Source organism: Onychomys torridus, chromosome 8 (assembly GCF_903995425.1).
Source record: "Onychomys torridus chromosome 8, mOncTor1.1, whole genome shotgun sequence".
NCBI classification, from domain to species: domain Eukaryota; kingdom Metazoa; phylum Chordata; class Mammalia; order Rodentia; family Cricetidae; genus Onychomys; species Onychomys torridus.
The window spans coordinates 54,795,681-54,814,415 of NC_050450.1; the positions used below are offsets into that span (position 1 = coordinate 54,795,681).

Genomic DNA, 18,735 nt, shown 5'->3' on the forward strand with positions numbered 1-18,735 from the left:
TTTTGGAGTATTTTGTACCTCCCCTAAACCAAAAGACCTTTCAGGTTCTCTTGTGTGTTTCTCAAAGTGGTCCTGGACTTGGTCTTTTTTTCAGAGTCCTCCTGATTCTCTTGGTTGGAGAATGGCCATATTTGTCTTAATGGTCTTTACTACAATCTCCCAATCCCTCCCTTCCATATTGGGATAACAGTTATTTCTTGCTGATTCTTTAGTAATCCCTGGAGTACCTCAAAGACAGATGCCCAGGAGATGGATGCACTGGGACTCCCTCCTTTCATATCTCTCACTTCTCTGCTCCTACTAACATTGACACTTCTCCCTCCCTGCACCACCAACAAGAGCCAATGGTAAATTAAAAAGAAAAGCATACAGTGGCTATTAAGAGAAGTGAGCTCAAGCTATCTCGAGTGACATATTATTTTTTAATTAATGCTGCTCCATTTTCTCACTTTCCCAGACACATTAATGCAACAAGAATCATGTTGGCATCTGCGGAAGCAAATGGAGAGAACAGCAGTTTAAAGTGAGGGGATGAGTGCTCCCACTGCCAGTCTGAGTACACTCTGGGGCAGTTCACAATACCACAATACGCACGTGGAATGCTGGTGAGCAGTGTCGAAGTCTAGCTGGAGTTCCAACTGCTGCGGGAACGAGTTTCCTCCATGACTGGCTGTGTTTCTTATTTCCCACCATTCTAGGAGCCTTTGAGGAAGACTCTGCAAGTATGCATGGGGCCAGATTACAGGAAACATAAGGGTCCCAGTGAGCAGAGGAGTGCTCCACACCCCAGATCCTGATGCTTATTTCCAGACTGGCTAGAAAGGATATGAAAGGACATAGCCCCTCCCTCTGTTGGTATCTCAACTGGGTACTTCCTTCTTCACTCCCTCTCTTTGTTTGGAGTATTGTTCCTCTGCTATCTCTGAGAAAGTCATTTGCTTTAAATTATACTCAGCCAACTATTTGTCAGCACCAATGGTTAACATGGGCAATGCATCAAGGGACAGAACATTCCAAAAGCAGAAAGCCATGCATTATTGCCAGACTACAGAATGGCAGCTGTGTGTAATGTTATATACATAGATGCTGGCTTTATGGACTTTTTTTTTCCTGTCTGTCTTTTAGAACTAGGCCTGGCGGTGCATACCTCAGTAACTGGGAGTCGGAAACAGGAAGACAACCAGTTCAAGGCCAGCAAGCTGGAGGCCAACCAGAGCTGTCTGGTGATTTCAAGGTCTGCCTAGGCTGCGCAGGGGATTCACAACCAGCCAAGACTATATAGCAAGACCTTGTGGCAACAAGAAAAAAACAACACCAACAAAACTGACCTTTTATTTCTAGACATGTGTACTCATTTACCACCTCCTAATTTCATAAGCAATGTATAAAGGCATTCTTGTTTTTCTAAAATAATGAAGTCATCATAGATGAAGTCAAAGCCCCCTTTCACATGCACACTGTACCCCTACTCTCTCCCATAACCCATCTAGGCCACTTTCCTTGGCAAATTCCAAGACAAAATCTGTTTTGAGTTTTGTGCATAGCTTCCCAGATAAAAAGGTAAATTTAAAAAAATGGATGCTTGACTTCAGGGCTGTCTAATTCCAAACAGCACAGCTGACAATCACTGCCTTGCTTCATCCTTCTGCCTTTCTCATTCCCCTGTCACTTAGCTGGAGTTGGTTATCACATTCCAGACAGTGCTCAGAATGGGGATGAGCCAAGACGGCTTGTGTTAAAATGGAATCAGCAGCCACGCTCTCGAGAAAGCCTGGGGCTGGCCAAGGTGTGCAAAAGTCCTCACTAATTAATCCAGACTGGACCAGGTCAAGGGAGCCAGACCTGGAAGTGAGCAAGGAAGCAAATATCATCAAAGGATGCTGTTGGGAGAAGATGCAAAACAGAGAAAAGACCCAGGCAGAGGGGCGGGACCTGGGCAAGGAACAGTCTGGTTCTCAGCCCAGGAGAGACTCCCCAAAGCAAAACAAACAGACAGACTGGCAGCGGAGCAGACCATGATCAAGGGCCAAAGATACCGTTCTCCCAGAGGAGCTACTTGTTCTGACTAGGGCTCACTTCCACAGAAGCTTGCCATACCATTTGTGACACTGGAACTCAGAAACTCTTGTTGTCCTCTTAAAAGACTCAAAGCTTTTTCTGGGTTTCTGGTTTGGTCCCAATGATTACAGAGGACTCAGCAGGTTGGGGTAAGGGCATGTTTATATGTGTTTGCCAGAGAGAGTTCTTCCTTTTCTGGAAAACAGAAGCAAGTTTTTCGTTGCTGCTTTTTAAACTCCCATGTGCTTTTCCTGTTTGCCTATGTACATGCCCTTCCCCCAGCAGGCACAGACCATTAATCCTTGGGGAAGAGAGGCAGCTGCTTTGATAGGGAGAGGATGCATAAAGTCTGTTTTGGAAAGGAAGTGAAGAGGAACTTCTGACCTTCAAAACTGAGCACTGTGCATACAACATAGCAGAGAGCCAGGCATTAGAGAGAAGGAGCTGTTGTCTAATTCTCCAGTTCCCTGTTCACACATTACAGGCAGCAGACAAGCCTGGAGAGCTCCAAGTACAGCAGCCTGAGCAGAAGGGCAGAAGTTAAGGCAAGTCTCCATCTTTCCCACCTGAATGTACAACAGTTCAAGGCAGTGAAAAGAGAAATGGACGAGGAGAGAAGAGAGATGGTTAGGTATGTGGTTCGTCCTTCTCAAATGTCTATCTGTTCTTTAAAAGGTTAACAGAGGTGCAATAAAACTTTAGAATGTCTGAGCAAGAGACAATTGTGAGTTAGGGGCCATTAACGACAAAGGAAAGGCATTCTGTGGCTGGCCGCAATGATACCACTGCGGTTAAGTCTGCACTCAGGGAAGTTCCCTAGCTGTGAAGCAGCTTGTTAGCTGCCTTTGATCAGATGCACTTGAGCTGCATTTCCTTCTGTTAACATTTATGAGGAAAAGCTAAGTTTTACTTGCTTACAAATCAAGCAAATTCAAGTCAATTCTGAGGCCTCCCTGGGTTTGTATGCTGGGAGATTCTTGGGGCCTGGTGTTCATTTTAAATTACTTTTGTAGTATCTAACTACATGTATATACATACAATGGTGATCATAGATAGATAGATAGATAGATAGATAGATAGATAGATAGATAGATAGGTGATAGACAGATAGGTAGGTAGATACATAGATAATAGATAGATAGATACATGATAGACAGATAGGTAGATAGATAGGTAGATAGATAGATAGATAGATAGATAGATAGATAGATAGATATGGATAGATAGATAGATAGATAGATAGATAGATAGATAGATAATTTGGAATATACAAGTTATAACAATGTGCAACAGGAGGCATCCAATGCAGTTAAGCAGTGGAGGATTTGGCTGGATCCTTCCCAAGTCTGGCTTGCTCCTCTGAGCTCTCCCACTCTTTGTTGTGTTGAAACCATTGAGTCTCCTGAGACCCACTGGGAGGAAGATTCAATGCCACACAGCAGATGCTGAGAGGTAGAGAGTTGGAGCGTGACATGGGCAGAGGGAGGGCATACTAAGACACTGGAGACCACAGCACTAACCAGGACAGAGAGGAAGCCCAGCTGGTAGAGGAAGACTCTAAGACCTCAACCAGGCAAGGAGGAGAAAGCCAAAGAGTTGTTGCAAGCACGGGCAAAAGCACCAAGCACTAGTAACTAATCTGGGGACAGTACCAACCTGTAAGCCACACACATCACCAGACACCTGTCACATACACCTGAGAAGCAGCCTAGGGCAGAGGCTCCCCTCCTGACCCCAGGTCTCATAAGCCCCCATCTAACAAGAGACAAGGGAAGGGATTTACAAGACCAGGAAGCCATCTCTCAGAAACTAAAGGTTACAGAAACCATGAAAAGGTGGACTGGGTTTTAAAATTATTTGGACAGGGTCATACGTCTGCCTTTTCCTCAGCTACTCCTAATTTGCTCTGGAGAAAAGAAGGGGTAGTTCTGGACAATGAAGACACTAGCAAAACATCAGCTGCTACATGATGTCAGTTAGTCATGATACTGGGAATGCCTTATTTTTGGCTTAAGAATAATAATGTGTCTTATTTCCTTGGGGAAAGAAGGGAAAGGAAGGAGAGAGACAGAGACAGAGAGGCAATATTAGTATCACCTGGGGCAAACACAATGCCTCTAATGCTTGGACTTTCCCTTTATCATAAAAGCAGGGACGAAGAACCAATAGATTTCTGTCTAGTGACACCTTGCAGATGCACAGGGAGTTATACCTCTTCATACTCACCCCTCCTAGAAGGGTCCTGTCTAAGAGCACCACACACCCTATGCCTTCTCCTTAACAACTGCCTTTCTGTGTACTGGGTGTTCCAACTCTGCAGGGTAGCTTTGCCAGAAGCCAGGCCTTCCAGTCAAATCTTCCTTTGGCATTCTGGCTATAGGAAAGAATAAGCATCCCGTGTCTCCTGACAAGACTCTTACACAGCTGCTACTGGTGGAGAGAAAAGGAGCTTGAGATGGCTCACAGGAGCCACCGTCTGCCTGCCTGCCTGCCTGCCTGCCTTCCAAGCAGGCAGGCAGCTTCTGCAAGAGCTAACCTGATAATCACAGGAAGCAAGAGGGGAGAGTGGCCTCCGCATAGGCTTCCCAGCAGATCCCAGAGTCTTAGCTTCTCCCCTGGGGTAACAGGGTTTCTCTAAGTTGCCCTGGCTATGCTGGAACTCACACTGTAGAACAGGCTGGCCTTGAACTCAGAGCTCCACCTGCATCTGCTTCCGGAGTGTTGGGATTACACCACCCTGCCTGGCTATGTGATGTTTTTTTGTCGTTGTTTTTTGAGATAACAAAAATATAGGGATGGAAAACAGACTCATGGTTGCCAGGGTTTGGGGACCGAGGTGAAAGTAGAAAGGAAGGGGCCGTGGTTATTAGGGGACAGTATAAGAGGCCCCGGGGGTGACCAGATGATTGTCCTGCATCTACAGCAGGAGATACACAGAGCAGCACCTGACAACACACAGAACTTGGGTGCACACAGGAGTGCTTGCTCAGAGCCGATGAAATTTGATGAGTGTGGACATATTGCTCCGATGCCAATTTTCTGTTAGTAGTGCCATTGTTACCATTTGGGAGAAACGGAGTGAAGAGTATTCAGAAGTACATTTCCGTAAGTACAAGGGCCAGATTTCCTAAAAGAAAATGTTGAGTATTTAGCTGAAGAATTTCAACAATAGAAGCTCTGAAAGGGAGATCACCCCCAAAGTAAGGTCAAGGGTAAATGGCACCCTGACAAAATAACTACAGCTCACTCACAGATGACATGTTAGTTTTCTAAGCAATAGGGAGCTCCTGCCTCCCATTCAGGAGAGACACGGACGATAGACCGCTCATTGGAAAGGATAAGATGACTTAAACATCTTATATTAAGATACATATTTCAGTAGTAAGTGGAAACTAAAACCGTACCATCATAAACCTTACCTCTGCCCTTGCCCTCTTCCAACTGCCCCCCACCTCAATTCTTTCCCTTTATCCAGCACTGGGGATAGAACTCAGGGCCATTTGCACGCTGGGCAAGTCTTCTGCCACTAAGATATATCTTCAAAGATCATAACTTTTTTTCTTAAGCACTCATACGGGCAATAATCAAAAAAGCTTTGGCATCACCATCCTAGTGGATATTCAGGGGAAGAGACAGTCTCCTAGCCTGATGGATGAAATTCAAGTGGCGTAACTTCATATGGAGAACAGCTAGACATCTCAGAATCACAAATGTGCAGTTCCCATCGACTCAGCAATTCCATTTCTGCAAATGTAGTCTTCATGTAAAGGCATACATATGCAAAGTAACACAGAGATGAGATTATTTATGGAGGCACTTGATGGAGAAGGAAAATAATCAAACGACATGTGCGCAAATCCCTTGGAGAATCATTGGAAAAATAATACTATAAAAACATAAGAAAGCTTTTTAGAAGTGGATATGAACTTATCTCCATGAACGGGGATGAAAAAAGCCAGGGTTAGTACAATATATATCATCTGCCACTACTTGGATGATGATGGAAGCATGCATATCCTTAACCCTGCCTGCACATGCTTAAAATACAGGAAAAGTGGGCTGCTGAGATGGCTCAGTGGGTAACGGTGCTTGCCTCTCAAGCCTAGAGACCTGAGTTTATTCCCTGGAACCCATCTCAAGGTGGAAGGAGAGAACACACACGCGCACGTGGACACACACACACACACACAAATACTAATTACTTTTTAAAGGAATGTAGAAAAGATGAATATATTTGGTGTAATTTTTGGAAAGAACTTTTGTGATGAAAATCTGGGGCTGTAGGGAGATTATTTTTCTCTATGTACACAGTATCCTGATATCTGGATGTTAAGCTCTGCACCTTCATGGTACACTGAAAAAAACAAATAACTAGGCTGAAGGTATAATTCAGTGTCAGGGTGCACAAGGCTCTGGCTTTGATCCTCAACACTACAAAATTTAAATTAAATTGAAAAGCAAGTTTTCATTTTTTTTTTAAGAGAGACACTAAAATTTAAGAGAAAACCACAATGACTCCTCAGGAATGAAAGCAACTTGAGCCTTTGAATGTGACAGGGTGTGGGGACCAGTTGATGGTTAGGGACATGGAGTGGGGACAAGTGATGCAGTCACCTAGTGTCTGGTGATGACATGCCGATTATACACCTGCCCACAGAACTATGTCAGTAAGAAAAAATCCAGAGGACATGTTTAAGTGGCCCTGACTTATATTTCATTTTTCATGCTGAAGTTACTCCTACAATGACCTGATTTCACTTAATGCATTTATGAGACATCTCCTGTTATTTTACTTACCAACAGAGTGTCCATGCAGCCTGGGGCAATTTCAAGAAAAATGCTTCCAAACCCTGAGGGCTGCATCGTCCTCCCCACAAGGCAAGCCCAAGTCCTGATGTAGTTCCTCTGGCTGCATCAGAAGATGCTCCAAAGCCACAGCCAAGCCCCTGCTCTGCATCTGAGACTTGGCCATGATGTCTAAGTCGTGACATCACTAAGGTGAGCAAGGGGGATTGCTTACTGCTGCCTACTCCATCCATCCTCTCTTAGATGTCTTTATTTGAGCTGAGGCACTGAAGTCACTTGCCCTCTGAGGGGACTCTTTCCTGAACTCTCATCGGACAGCCTGCTATAGTTTCTGCTCTGACTGCAAATGGAATTCCTAAGGCTACACTACATGGAAGGTTACCGCTTCCATCTTCAATGTCAGAAATAAAGCTAGCTCGCTTGACTCCTCTCTGCATCCCCTTTACATGGGTGAAAATCAGTGGTGCCATTTCATCATCCCCTTGTATTCTTTGAGCAGCTATGTGGTTGCTGTGGCATAAGTGGGCAGCTGTATTCAAAGAAGAGAGACTAAACTGTGATCTTGGAGGTCCACGGAAAGTAGCCTGTGCACGGACAGCAGGATTGAATACACAAATCATACTGGAGTTTCAGTTTATTTGCCTAATGTGTTTGAAGATGACTCAATTTATGGCAAACCAAGATTTAGGAACCTCAGCTTCCAGGATGGCAAACTAGTTCTGGTCTCCACATATTTCATCATTTTGCATAATTAATTCCTTCCCATGGCACACAAACATCTCCATCTACAACCAAACCAGTCTCCAGTTTCTCTCTCTCTCTCTCTCTCTCTCTCTCTCTCTCTCTCTCTCTCTCATTGCCTTCCGATTGGCATCATGTAAATGGTATTGATTCAGAAGGCACAGATGATTATCCCAAGTGTCTCTAGGCACATGCTGATGATTTCCATCAGTCATTATCTATCAGGTGTCCAGTCCCATGCTTCCCAAAGTCTCACTCAAAAGAAAATCTAGAAAGGAGAAATCCAGTCATGGGAAACAAATACAGTGTTGATGAAATGGGTTTTCCCAGTTCAGATTAAACTAGGTGCATCAGCTTGTGCTACAAAGGTCAGAGGAGGAAGAAACTAATGAAGACTGGATTTAGCATTAAAAGAAAATTACTGACTCATTTGCCTGAAAAATCCACAGGTGGTTTTGGCTGTAGGTTTGTGTTATCTCTCTCTTTTCTTTAAGCAGTTCACCAAACACAGTTGTTTTCCCTAAGTCCAACTCTTCATTCTAAAATGCCTTGCAGAAGTTTCAAGGGCTAGATGGTTCCAGCAAGAAATAGATACTATCCATATTTGTTCCCAACAAAAGTACAATGTGTTGTTTTAACTGGATTGGCTAATGTTGAATGACCCTGTCACTGTAGCTGGACAGAGAAAATGCACAACTTGTTAAAATGGGTAGAGTCATCATTTCCAGCACATCCTGAAAAAAATGGGGAACATTAGGGAAAGAAAAATAGTTGGGGGAAGGGTGGCAAGAAAGCAACCAACATGTTATATTGGATAGTTTTGTGTCAGCTTGACACAAGCTAGGGTCATCAGAGAGGGAGAGTCTCAATTGAGAAAATGCCTCCATAAGATCAGGCTGTAGGCAAGCATGTAACACATTTTCTTAATTAGTGATTGATGGGGAAGGGCCTGACATATCTTAGATGGGATACCTTGGGCAGGTGGTCCTGGGTGCTATAAGAATGCAGGCTGAGCAAGCAGTACCCCTCCATGGCCTCTGCATCAGCTCCTGCCTCCAGGTTCCTGCCCTGCTTGAGTTTCTGTCCTGACTTCCTTTGATGATGAACTGTGATGGGAAAGCATACAATGAATAAGCCCTTTCCTTCCCAAGTTGCTTGGTCCTGGGTTTTCATCACAGGAATAGTAATCCTAACTAAGACACATATTTACTGCAATTGAAGAAGGTAAAGCTGAACTGAAGGGGGGGATCTAATTATTGAAGGCATTCAACCTATATTTCTTTAAAAACATCTTATGCTATAGTTATATTTCTTTCACACATAGGCATTAACTTGAATTAGGCCTACAAAGTACTAACAGGTACTCCCTTGAATGAAGAGATTTGATTGATCGGCAATTAGCCTCTCAATTATATGTACTTTATTTTATTTTTTCAAGTAGGTACCTTAAAGGAGGCTGTTCTTTGAAGGTAAGCATAACCCAACCACCCACTCGTGAAATGCAGCTCATTTTTGTGGTTTGAAATCAGGAGATCACTGAGATAAGAGGGGGCAATACCTACTAATTACAGACATGAAAAGCCACTCAAAGTGACCAGCTTACCTGTCTTTCTTCATAGAACTCAAAGAATAAAGGAAGATGTAAGACGTGACTGAGAGAATCTGGTGATGAGCAGTGGATGAGGGCAAACGGCCTACATTTCTACCAGACAAGCACTTGTAAGTTTCTTGGCAAGGCTGCCATCTTCAGCAATGTAAACATAATCTCAATGTATTTGTAACGGTTCATGTGGCAAATCTTCTCTCATCTAGATACTTCAGAGAGAGAAAGAGAGAGAGAGAGAGAGAGAGAGAGAGAGAGAGAGAGAGAGAGAGATTGATTCTTCATGCTATAGTGAAACTCCAATAATATTATAACAGGGATTGCAGGGAAGGATGCACCTGATTGTCTTGCTTGCCCAGGGCAGACATAACTAATCAATCAATGTTTACTCTTCTGCTAAGCTTCTTAGAAATGACTTTACAGTCTTTCTTAACAAAATGCCCCTAGGAGCATTAGCCATTGATCAGACTTGGAAGTTAAGGTAAAACCATCTTGACATAACACATCTCAGCTGATTCTCTCTCATTTTCCTTTCCTAGGATGTTTCTCCTAAGGACACAATACATTTGATGGCTAAACTCAGTGTCCTCTGTGAACCTTCTTTCTTTTGAGACAATTGTCTCTCTTCCTGGCTCTTAATGGGATCATTTTCCTCAAGGACTAAATGTTGTTTCTTTTATACTTTAATTGGCTGTATTTGGGGTGTGTGTGTGTGTGTGTGTGTGTGTGTGTGTGTGTGTGTGTGTGTATGTGTGTATGCTCAAGAGTGCACAGGTGCACATGCATGCATGTGTCAAGTGCCATGGTATGTGGATGAAGGTCAGAGGATAATTTGCAGTGGTCAGTTCTCTCCTTCTACCATGTATGTCCCTGGGGTTAAACTCAGTCATAAGGCTTGGCAACCCGTACCTTTACCCATTAGTCCCCCAAGGACTATTTTTAAGCATACTCATTTATTCTCTAGCCTCTCCTTATGTGGCTGTCTGGGACAAGCAGCAATGAGTTCATCTGAATGTCTTCTCAGTATCCATCATCCATCCTCTTTTGGCAGAAAGGTCCTTGCCCCTGCCCTCCATAACAGAATAAGTGTGCATTTCCTTCCGAAGACCTTCTTCAGAGTAAATAAGTACATCTAGCTTTCCATGCTGTTCAGGACTTTCTATATTTAATGTGTGCCTATCATTTCTCAGCATGGAGTCAGTGTTCCACCTATATCAACATTTGCTAGTGTGGTGTGTGTGTGTGTGGGGGGAGAGTGTCCTTATTAAAAATGCCATTTCCAGCCCTTTCTCTGGAACCATGAATCAGAATTTCTCATCTGATTTTTTTAATTGATTTCCCAAGGTGATTTCATGAATCTATTCAAGTTTGAAAATACCTGCTCTAAGAGAAAGGTTGGAGGAAAATCATGGTGAGTCTATCCAGACAGGAGCCTTAAAAGGTTTTAACAATGGTATTCTCCTAAGCTCTACTGATTTTTTTTAAAGGGGGGGGGGTCTGTGTCTGATCCTTCTTAAGCCATTACTGACTCATATCTTGTGGTTCTTTTCTTCAGAAAGTCAGGAGAGAACATGGCCAGATTAAGAGGTAGGTCAAAGGAATATTTGTGTTAGGCGCCAGCCCAACATGGTCACTCAGACATCACTGAAAATAATACAAGGTCTGAGAACATTGTATTTACTGGAAATTCAGGAAGGAACATGGCAGTAGGAAGGGATAACTTGATGATCTGCTGGAGGAGGAAGCATCTAATAAGCTCATCTGAATATTAACAAAAACAGCAGGAAAGATCTAGACCATCTAAAAAGACTACATGTGTGAATTATGAGGCTTTGGTGTTTCTGCATGGAATGTTTCAAGTTTGGGTCAGTTCAATGATCCAAAAGTAAGGAGTGGGTCCCCAATGTCTGTGGCCTTCCTTGATTGTTTAACTACCTGTATGGCCAAGTGTTCTTCTGAATTAATGGATTAACAAATATACAAAATACATCAGTTTTAAGAGATATCAACATTTTGTCCCTCTCAGCAACTTCAGTACTTCTGGTTCTACAAAAACCGGCTGATCCCTTGCTGTTACATCGTCTGTCTTGATAGTTTTTTTCCTACTTGGTCTAGATGCCGATGCCCTTCCCTCAAATGTTAGCCCAGACTTTAGAGACCGGAGGATTAGTGCATTAAAAATAGAAAGAGAACCAATTAAGCCCCTACACTCTAAATAAGGGTTATTTGCATCTGTGAGGGAACTCTGACAAGTGTGACAAGCAACTGAATTAATGAAAGTCTCATGGCTTCTAGAAAAGTGGAATCAGGCCATTTACTGACAACCCTCTCACCTAACAGGGGGCCTTTGAACTCAGTCTAGAGCCTGGCAGGGGCCATTGCCCAATTCCTGTCACATCCCAAAGGTGTATCTCTTATCTTCAACATAATCAAGCAAAAAGATAGCTAGTACTCTGGCACTTTTTGTTTCACTCAAAGGGCCTACAAATTGTCACACAAACTCCTCAGGTTCACAGAACATCAAGGACTTAGCTACAGAACTTTCATCCTGGCGGTACAATCATATGCCCTCTCTCTATCTGCACTGTCTGTTCTACTACTCAAGTCTGTATGTGAGAAACAGGATCAGATTCAACTCTATTAGACTATGTAGCACTTTCTTCTGGAGATTTTGTTTGCAGTACACTTTTTGGATGAATTTTCCCTAGATAATTATTTTAATAAAACATTCATAGGCAAGGGACACACTTCACTTGCTCAGTGCTCCTAACACTATCCAAGATGAAAATGAAAGTAAATAAAATACATAACGAGCCTTCTTACCATTGTGTTCTGTTTTAGAATTCATTAGGCTTCTGATTCAAGATGGCAGTCTGAGCTAAACATACACTACTTCGATTTCTTCCCAGGATTGCCTGGAAATCACACACACACACACACACACACACACACACACACACACACACACACACACCACAGAGCACACATGGGGACATAGGGGTGGGTTACTAACTCTTAAATTTTGAGGGCTTCATGGAGGGTGTCTGATTTTTATCTAATAGACAGAGATAAAATGAACATGTAACAGTCAAGGCACAAGAGGCAAGCTCAGGACCTTTCAAAGACGAAAGGAAGGCCAATCTAATGCTTTCAAATGGAAGAACAGACTTAGCATTCATCTTCAAGTCTTTTATAGAAAGACTATGTTTTAACCCTCCCAAGGGGTTCTTACCTCCAAAAGAGAGTTGATGACAGCTACTATTGTATTCTGGAAAAAGTAGCTTGAGAAGACTTCATGATGAAGTTATCACTCTGTTGCAATGAAAACTATGTAACAATAAATTATTGCTTTAAAAAATATCACTTTAAAAGGTAATGCCTAGGACAATGGCTTATTAACAACTCTTACCTTTTTGTGTGTTGACTGGGCTCAGCTTAATGGTTTTCTCCATCAGGTCCAGGCAGAGATGAGATGAGGCTGATGGAGTCAGTTTCCTCATTGGTGTGCCTGAGAGCAAGCCATTCAAGTATCTAGGAAATCTGTAGTCTGGCCATCTTTCATCTCTGTACAACTCCCTGTGGCTGCCTGGGCTTCCTCACACTATGGTGGTCTTTGGATACTTGGATGTTTTACATGCCAGATGGATTCTCCATAGTAAGTGTTCCAAGACACAGGGAGGGAGAGTTGGCTGATACCCAGAACTGATAGCATCACTTTGGTTGTATTCTGAATCAAAATGCTTACAGAGCATCCTAGACTCAAGGAAAGAGGCATCAAATGCCAGCCCTCAGTGACAAATATAGACAAATGGTTATCATAGCCTTATCTATACTTGGAGGTTTCTAGAAAGGGAGTTGAGGAAATAGCAAGACAAATAACAAAGGAGCACACCTCCCAAAAGAGCTTGGAATGGGCAATTGTGGGGATCCTCAACCTTTCCCTGTTCCTAGTCCCCATACAGTCTAAGTCAGGCTGTCATATTGGCTGGTTGTGGTCTCATATTTAGTCCTTCTCTTTAAGGAAGAGGCCTTTTGTGAAAGAAACATGGATGACTGTTGAGAAAATGTACATCACCTTCCTATACATGTCATTAAGTTATAAGAAGCACTTGCTGAGAAAGATTGCAAAGCATGATAAAAATAATAAAGCACCAGGAAAAAGAAATTGAAGGATCAGTAGAAACTCAATAATCTCAGAAGAGAAGAAAAAGATATAATCTTTAGGAAGAAGAATAGAATTGTTTCAAGCTGATTGGCTTGAAAATATTTGTAACTACAGATTAAGACTAATGCCTTTTGAAAAGACATTAACCCAAGAATATTTTAAACCTGATAGAACATTTAACAAGAAGGAATTTTGAAATTAAATCACTGTGGAATTTAGATTTCACCAGATAGAAGCGAAAACTGGACAAAGATGATGACCAACTTGCTGAATAGAAAATAAGGTCAAGAATCTTAGAACTTGGGGCAAAAAGGAAAGCAAAATGTACACGTGGAAACTGCAGAGGCACATGTAGCAAACCTCAGAGACTAATACCAATCTAAAAGATTTTCTAGGGAGAAAAGGAGGACTCAAAAAATTTAAAATGATTGGAGAAATTAAACACAACAATAAATCCCTGGAGCTGACAGACAATAGACTCTGAAGATACAATGTCCACTGAAAATAAAGTAGAACATATAAGAAAATGCCACACCGAGAGACCCACCAAGCAAAGACTTCCTAACTTACAGGATAAAGTGGATTTCCTCAAAGTTTCTAGACACACAAAGAGGAAATAACCCAGGGAAAGATAAATAGACCAACAGCCATTTCTGATCAGAAACACTGGGTTCTAGGCAGAAAATCAATAATATACTCAAATTTCCAAGGAGACATTGTTTTGGATTCTATACTCAGCCAAGCTATCAACAACGTTTAAGGACAAGAACAACAAAGACCTTCATGGATAAACAAGGACCCAATCGTATGTGTTTTTATTTCTTATATATGTTTCCTCGTATAGAAGGAGTCCTCCCATGAAATGAAGGGCAAATACAAGAGAAAGGTTGGCATGGGCAGCACACAGTCAGGGAAGCTGAGGACTAGAAGGAGAGGTAACACACAAGGCTTTTAAAAACTGTGTGCTTGGGAACTGTGAAGAAAAGATTGACAAGTGAGGGCTTCCAAACTTTTAGAAGTTTATAGTAATAAAAATAAGGCCCGAGAAGTAGAAAACCAAAAAAAAAAAAAAAAAATTACTTGTATCATGTATGACAAGGAACTATAATGTATGAAGTGTTTTTACAAGACAATTTTCAAACTACAAATGGAAAGATGGGTATCACAAAAAGTATCACAAATGAGAAAGCTGCAAAAGGAAAAAGTAAATGGGACCAGATAATCAATGTCATTCCCTGTGTTTCCTCCTAGAAATTCAGTCTGAAATCTTAATTCCACCCTGGTGTGTGAAGTACAGGGTGAGTGTGGTGGGAGGGAACTGAGAGTTCTTAAGAAAAGGAAGCCCCGTGATCATAAGGGTTGACATTAAATAGTCAGAAGATACTTTTTTAACAGGTGCTTCATAGGTGCGGCTGGGGAAATAAAAGTTAGGCTATGGAGAATTGTTAATAAACTTGATTATGCCTCTTATGTGTGTTTACTAATGGTCACATGTGTTCCTTACACCCTGATGTCACCATGACTTCCTGAAAGAAGCACTCAGAACTCTTGCCACTTGATTTTCTTCATCCATGTCTTCAGCCATACTCTGCTGAATCTTCTTCCCATTCCCATAGTTACAACCCAGACAAATGATTTAACTTTCTCTTCACTCTTAGTTCAGAAATTAAGGTAGCAGCAAGGTTTTAAACAAATGTCCCATTTTAAAAGTTGGATGGGGTCATGGCCTTATTATACTTTGTTCTCAATTGTTCCCCTCCTCCACTGCCCTTCCTTATACTCCCTGACCCCCTCAAGCAATAAGGGTGTCTTCAAACCACCTTGAAGAATCAGAACTGGGGTAATGATCAACCAGACCACATCTTGAGCAAGATGCTTGGTCATGCCTACCTCTACCCCTGGCTAATTCATTAAGCCTAAGGTCCTATTGAAGATGGACTTGGAGTTCCCTGAATCCTTTTATAAAGTATTTCCCAAGGTGGCCACATTGATTAAATCTCCTTTCCCAGCTTTTTACCATTAAGAACCTCCTGAATGAGTTACCTGGACTGAGGGGCCTAGCCTAGTCGGTTTAGGGGTTCTCCCTAAGTGCTTGTAACAGATTCCCTGTAGCGCATCCCCCCCCCATTACTAATGTCCTCTTTGTCTGTCTTGGGTCCTCCAGTCTCTGTGTCTCCAAACTTCTCCTGGCTATTAGTGTTTTCACCTGGCCGAGCTATAGGCACATCTCTGCTCTGTTACTTTTCTAACTCCCATAACCCTCCACATGATACTTCATGCATACTAGATTCCTCTTGCTCTTGGGTACTCCTAGAATGAGACTCTCCCAGTCTCTGCCTGGCATCTTTCTCCACATGCAAATGGCTTTGCTTTAAGAAGTCTCAGAGGAGGGGCTGACTGTCAAACACAGCCCACTCCAACAACTTGGTCAGCTCCTCCTGAGAATTATCCCATAGTGCCCTCTTCTAAGGGTACCACTAAAGTAGCTTTTGGTCTCCCTAGTAACAGTTCCTCCTTCCAGCAGGAACTCAAAATCTCTCCTTCAAATGCTCTCGGACAGCATTCCTGCCCCTCACTTGGGTTTTGTTAATGTTTGGTTTGGTGTTTTAAAGATCAAACTTCCTCACCCTCGTAGCTATACTTCACAAACACTGGAAAGTCCTCAACTTTGGGTGGCTCCATTTTTGTGATGGGACAAACATAATAGACATTATTCAGTAGGAAACCGATTGCAGATTTTGAACTTGCTCTGCTCCTACGCTAGCAATGTGTAAGAATAAACCCCTTACAATGTTGGGCAGCAGCCACAGCCACAGCCCCCAAGCAGTCATGTGATCATGCTGTCGGGCTGGGATGTTTGGAAGGTGAGATCTATGCACTGCATTTTCTACTTAAGATACTTAAGATATCCTCAGTTTAGGAAGGGTTTATCTGGACACATCCTATGGCACACTGAGCAACACCTGTGCTTTAAGCCTCTTAGATTTTCTTACCCACCTCTTCTTCGTAACACTCTAAACCCAATCCCTTCACTAAAGCAGACAGATTCCCAGCTTCCACCTGTGCCCCTAATGCCCATAGTCTGGGTCATACTTGCATTTGGCCCTTGGCATTGTGAGAGATTTTTAAAGTGGTCAGTAGCTCTGTGAGGAAAAAAAAAGCCCAAGCCTGCATGTGAAACATGAGGCTACTTCTCATAGATGGCCATTCCATTTGTATGTCAAAATTCTGACTTGTTTTTTTCATCTCTTTACATTTGAAAAGACAAGAGCATTAATTAACATATGACTCGATGTAAAAACACAAATAGAAATCATAACAAAAGTCTAACCTTTAAAGGGTTTGCATTTAAAATCTTAGAGAGAAAAAGCAAGTGATTATTTTATTGATGCATCTTCTCTACCAACTCTCAAAACCTGCAGGTGTTAAATTAGCTGCAAGAATTTCTCCAGCTTTCCAAGTCTGCAGGAGAAACATGCTAATGAGGACTGAAGGAAATTAATGGAAGAGAGTCCAGGAGGCTGGGAGGAAAGGTCAGCACTGCTTCCTACATCAGGGATTTTTAGAGAAGCACCTTCAATTTACCACAAGCCAAGAGCTCATGAGTAAAATATAGAAGTGTTTGAATCTACACCCTTAAGCATTTCCTTCTGACACAGAGGTTTGAAGTCTGCTATAGGTAACATCGGCATCTGAAGATCTCATATAGGAAGGGGGAACATCGAGGAGGATCTCAACAGCACCCCTACACCTGCACCCCTTAAGACTGTAGAACAAGAAGAGAGGCACAAGCTATTATAAGAATTCTGGCTTAAGTGCAAAAGATGAGCCTAACGTCAAGTTTTCAACAAGCGAGAGAACCACAGGTTAGCGTGATCAAATGTCTATTTTACACATGAAAAACTAAGGCACAGAAAGACTAAAGATGGTCTGAACACAAGCCTTACAGGTTGTGACAATGTTGAGACTTGAATTTGTGTCTAGGTACCAAATATACTAAGCCATCTTGATGGTAACAGAGATGCCCATAAGGCTGTTATGTGGATGCTCATGCTGTTCCTGTGGTATCAGTGACTAGAGGGTAGTGATTATTTTGGGGGTGACCCAAGGACCATGATTCATGCCTTTATTTGTATTCCAGTAAATTGGGCAGATAGCCATCTACTGAATGCCTGCTATACTAGAGTCTTAGATAATTCATTGTTGACCAAGGGAGACAAATGACTGATATGAAAACAAATGTTATCTAGAGTGATAAATATTAATCAAATACTAAGTGGACAGTGTCAGGGGAACAGTTCATTCTGCCCAGGCACAGGGGAGTGAGGAGGCATCCAGCAGATGGTGCGGAAGGATGACAATTTTGTTTACTGAGTTGTATTCTTATTTGAATTGCCTCTTTGAATGATACAGTGTCTATGAAGAAAAAAATGGCAAAAGTGTGAAATTATGTACAAAAGCAGGACCCAGAAGGGGCTCAGTGAGTCTGGGGAATGGTAAGTGAAAGTTTGGAGGAATTGGTTGTATTGGTTCAGCTGGGTTGATAAACATCTAGAACATGGAGGGTTCTGTTCTGCACATTACAGCAAGATAATGGAGGACATTTAGGATGGGTAGGACTGGATCAGATTTTGGGTTTGGAAAATGATTCCACCATGGGTGGTTCCCAGGATGGATGTAAAAGGAAGACTATAGTCTAAAAGTCTAAAAGTCAATAAAAAACAATTGTAATAATGTACAAGAAAATAAACGCCTGCTAGAGTTGTGCCAGAGTGGATACAGAGGAGAATGAGCTAGGAATGAGATGAAAGCAGACCTGATTGCATACAACAGCTGAGCTCCTCCAGCTCCTGAGTACAGCTGATGTATTGTTCTTGGTGGTAATGGAGCTGATACTCCAACCTGCCAATCATGGACCACTGGTCTCTTCTTGACTGCCTAAATTGATTTAATTTCTATTTCTGCTATGTTCACAGTCTGCTATTATTATATCACTGGATGTCTATCTTCCAAAGCTAATTAAAAATTAAATTGTGTCCTTCCTCCTCAAAATTTACATGCTGGAGTCTTAGCCCCATAACCCAGAAGGTATGTTTGCTCCAATATAGGATCATGATTGAGGTAGTCAAGCTAGATGAGTTCCTATATAAAAAAGAGAATTTGGGATCTAGATGTCCATACAGGAAGAGTGCCCAGTGAGGAAGGCAGAGATCAGGGAGATGCCTCCTCCAACCTAGACAAACTAGTAACATGGTAGCACAGAACCACCTGTAACTCTAGTTACAGGATGTACTATTCTGATTTTCATGAGTGACAGCCAGCAAGTCTCCAGGAATACCAGATAACACATTTCTGTCCAGAA

At 42.3% G+C, this 18,735-nt stretch overlaps 1 long non-coding RNA gene across 1 annotated transcript; it reads left to right on the forward strand.

Moving 5' to 3' along the window:
- Nucleotides 1–1,939: 1,939 nt before the first annotated feature.
- LOC118588416 lies at nt 1,940–10,805 on the forward strand. The gene is made up of 5 exons (XR_004945593.1): nt 1,940–2,689; nt 6,862–7,056; nt 9,225–9,324; nt 10,553–10,619; nt 10,764–10,805. It is a non-coding gene; the product is annotated as an uncharacterized LOC118588416 (long non-coding RNA).
- Nucleotides 10,806–18,735: the final 7,930 nt, after the last annotated feature.